Here is a 4680-nt window from a genome sequence, read left to right as displayed (position 1 = left end):
CTAGTGAGCTCATCCCACGTGTACATCTCTTTTAGATGATTTTGTAGGTCACCAGCCTGAAGATCAAGGGTCGGGCCCCACAGTTGAATTCCCTGAAGAGGATTGGTGGGTCCCCGAGGAATATAAGCACGACACGGATTGCTCGTGCGAGGGCTGTGCTGCGGGGCCGCAGTATTGACACCGTGCTGAGCTTTACTTTTTGATTCTTTTGATGACCCCTTTTTGTGTATTTGATATGTGAATCGTTATTCTTTTTGTGTAAATATCATGGATGGGGGCCCACATGTATTTATTTATATACTACAATTTGGGTATCAAGTATATTGGGGGTATTTACAGGTACATTAAGTCTTCCGCTGAGATTTTTGAACGTTATCTTAGATGTGTGTATGCTGTGGTTGAGTACTGTATCAGATGATCCTGACAGGTTTGGGTTAACCGGAGTTAACCCGGTCACCGGTCCTGTTCTGTGTGAACGGGGTGTGACAAAACCTCTTGGCAATTTACAATGCTTGATGATCTTTAGATAGATGCTCAGGGATGAGATTGCTGTTGTTTTTGTTAATTTGGGAGAATTTTCCTTTTGCTTATTCTTTTTTAGTGATCTCTTGTCTATCCCCTACTAATGGCAATGCCGAAGGTGGGGGTGTGGCATTTGAGATTTTTGGTCGCTTGTATTTTTCCCTTGTAATTATTCCTTTTTTCTTTTAATATACTTGAACTTTTAGCTAGAAAAAAAAAATCCAATTTCGGATTATCTAGCAAAAAATGTGGAAAAATTGGAGTCTCTGGGAATGTGGATGGTTTTCATATTCATATCTCAGATGAATTACACTTAAATATATGTCTAGACGAAGATTTAGATTTTGCAGGTAGCAGTGGAGGACCTTTGCTGATGGCAATGCCGAAGGTGGAGGTCCTTCTCTTGTTAAGTGATAGCTTGTAATTGGTTGTTGTTTTGTTCTTTTTCTTGATTTTCTTCTTCTTAATACAAATATGATATTCTGGCGAAAAAAATAATAAGATTAAATTGCTAATGATTTATTCAGTAGAGATAATGGTATTAATTTATATATTAATATTTTATATTATCATTAGTAAAATTAATGAAGAATATAAAGTACTTAGATTAGGTAAGATTCACAATTGGATCCTACCTAGGAGTGCAAGTTTGGCCTTGTCGTCCCAAGCCTGCCCTTAGATCGAATAGTCCTTAGGCTGAGATACTGAGTCAAGGTTGAGAACTTTTGTCCCTGAGTCAGAGTGGGTAGGCCAGCATTAAGGCCTCGAGTTGAGCCCAACCCGGCCCTGCCTAACCCTATCTTCTTCTTCTCCTTGGCCCAGCCAATCCCTACATCTCCCTTACCCCTCCCCTTGGTCAAGGCTGATCAGGTTCGGCCTAGCCCAACCTTGAGAGTGGGGTTGGGGTTGAATTTTTCTGGTCTAGGGTTAGGGTCGGGCCAGCCTTGGCCTAGCTAAGGGGCCATAGGGTTGAGTCGGGGTTTTCAAAAGCCTAGCCCAACCCGACCTTGTTGCAACCCTAATCCTACAACTTCCTAGTAATGTAGCAACAAGGTCATAACTCCTGACAAGGACACTTATCATTGAAGGGAATGACAAAAAATATATATTTTTGTTATTTAGAATTAAATTGAGATCATGAATTTCAATTGGACACAGATTGGGAAAATCTTATAAATAAGGGGAGGGGAGTAAGAAGGCCACGTTTTTTGTCATATTCATTCTTATCCATCGTTTTTTCTCTCCTCACCCATTAAGTGTGAATTACAGTTTTTTTGAAACCTTGAGAGAGAGAGAGAGAGAGAGAGAGAGAGAGAGAGAGAGAGAGAGAGAGAAAGAGTATGTGTTCTTCATTAATCACAAAAGTTACAAGTGCAAGTACCTTGGATTGCTCAAGTGTGGAGGAACTTCAATTGCAGTTCAAAAGGTAATATGTATCTTCCCCTTTAATTTTGATCGGTAAATTTCGTATGCAAGAGAAAATGATCCATTCCTCATCTGCAATGGGCATTCCTTGCCCTTTAGTTGGTAGATTTTTATTTCTTTTTTTCTTCACTTTTGGTACATTAGTTCAAATTTGCATCCCCAAAATATTGATAAAATTTCCATAAAAAATCAATAATCACAAAAATCTAGTTTTTTTTTTCTTTTCCGTTAGAATATGAATAAAAAAATATATAGGATAAGAAAAATAGGAACCACTCACAAAAAAGACTTTGCCCACAGAGACTATAGAGAACCAAACCATCTACCCCACCTTCTACACTGCCATTTTTTTTTTCGCTAAAGATTATTTCATTAAAATCAAAAGAGGAAGAAGCACGAACAACCAAACACCAAACAAGCACAAAACCATACACCTTCCCTATTCACCCACCTTCGGCATTGCCATCAACAGGAAGAAAGGAAAGGCACTAATAAAATCTAAATTCGGTCTGCCCTTAGCATCTCTGGAAAGAAGATCCCAAATGTGAGGCAGGAACATCACATCAGCTGCCGAAACTCCACTCTTCGCCTCATCTCTTGCCAAGAAATCAGCCACCGAATTTCCTTCTCTATAATTGTGTGTAAGTTTCCAAGTAATTCTTCTCAGGTAAGGGTGGAGATAAATCCATCTCTACAGAGCAAACCACGGGATTTTCCATTGTTGGATTAGAGAAACAACCGCACTTGAATCTGATTCCACCCACAAGAGTTGGATGTCCATATCCCTGGCCCGCATTAGCCCCTCCATCAAACCCTCTATGTCAGCTTCAAATATGCCTATCACTCCCATAAATTTTTTATATGAACCCACAGCTCTACCAATATGATCACGAAAGACTCCTCCCGCTCCAGCGCCACCAGGATTCCCCAGAGAGCTCCATCGAAATTTAATTTGACCCAATTAATAGGGGGTTTATACCAATATAACTCCAAAGTGCCTCTTCAATTAGCAGGCTGAATTGATAATCCTAGACGTCTGCAGCACATCATATCTACCCAGGTATTAACCTCTCCCTTCGTCCTAGGATCATTCCTTCTAATATCTTCTATCACCATGAGCGAAATGTACTTGGCCATCCGTGCAACACTCTCATGAATTCTATTATTTCTTTCCCTCCAAAGATGATTCAGAACAATACCAAACCTCATACACCAAGCCTCCTTACAGCTCACATTTTTAATATTTTTTTCCACCACTAGGCGAGCTCCAACAAAGAACCCTAAGCGCTCCACCTTAAATTAAAGCACGCACATAATGAATTCCAGATTTCATTGGAAAATGAATATGTCAAGAATATATGATGAAGCGACTCTTCTTCCGCATTACATAGAGCACATCTAGAAGCAAGAGGCATTGCTTTCTTTTTCACCAGATCATCAGTGGGAACCTTTCCATGGATCACCCTCCACGCTCGAGACGAGACCCAAGGTTGCTGCTTGTTACACCAAATTAGAGAAGCCCAATAGGCAATCGACTTCTTCTCTCTAATGTCCTCCCACGCAGATTTCAAACTAAATTTTCCATCATATGAAAGGCTCCAAACACACTGACCAACACAGTAATAGTGTAATACCCTGCTTCTTAAACCCGATTTGATTTCGCGGTTGACCCGGTTTAACCGTGCAGGAACCGAACCAGAGGAAGTTAAAGCGGGTTCCTTATGGGCTATGATGGCACGCGTGACCTTAAACATCGGCTGGCCCGACAAGTCCGAGCCAGTGCCAGAAGAGACGGGAGTGCCCAAGCCGTGTACATGTACCTACCATAAGGCCATGTACGGATAAAGCAGGTATTGTAGCCGTATTTTAAGGTATATACGTATGCTACATCGTATGCCAGGGGTGGGGTTAGCGCCGAGGCCCGAACTCTGTCAAAATCCTAAGTTTTGGCCCTCAGGTGGGTAGGACAGGTGGGTGCACCCACCCACCTGAGTGACCCATCCATGTGCACTATTCACTTATTTAGGAATTATATATATAGCTTTATGTTTTTCTTTTATTTCCATTTATGTCACCCGTACGTTGGTGAGGATATTAAAGAGGAGAGAGAAAAGAAAGGGAAGAAGGGGAAGAGAAGGAAGAGGAAGAAGGGAAGGATTTCAGCGGCGCCGAAGCTTGATCTTCCCATTCTGGCGCCGGGAGAGTGATCTTCAACTCTAGATCTACAGTTAGAGGTAAGCAAGGTTGGGTTTTGTGAACATTCACCATACCCAAGCTTTAAACCCTTGATTCGAGTATGGTTTCTTGAGATCTTATAAATCCCCTTTGAAATGATGAATCTAAGGTTTAATAGATGATTTACGTGTTGATCTTGAAGGATTTGAAGAGATATTGACAAGGTGGAAGGAGTATTGTGGATTTGAAGTGATTTGGAGGGTTTGAGGTTGTTCTTGAGCAAAGAAGGTAAGATGGTTTCCCATCACTTGAATCTAACCTAGATCTAGGTTAGAGCCATCCTATAGGACCTTGAAGGTGTGAAGAATGGATGGGAAAAAGCCCCATTTGATTCCCCAAGGAATGGAGAAAATGGAGAAGAAACAGGGTGTTTCCAGCCAAGACCGGTGGGTGCAACCGGTGGGCCCCTACCCGCCTGTGGGCACCCACCTGAGAAGGCAGGGGGGCCTTCGGGCACAACCGGCGGGCCCAACCGGCGGGCCATACCGGTGGGCCCCT

The sequence above is a fragment of the Macadamia integrifolia genome, chromosome 4 (genome assembly GCF_013358625.1).
Source record: "Macadamia integrifolia cultivar HAES 741 chromosome 4, SCU_Mint_v3, whole genome shotgun sequence".
In the NCBI taxonomy this organism is placed as follows: domain Eukaryota; kingdom Viridiplantae; phylum Streptophyta; class Magnoliopsida; order Proteales; family Proteaceae; genus Macadamia; species Macadamia integrifolia.
This window is presented reverse-complemented; position numbering follows the sequence as displayed.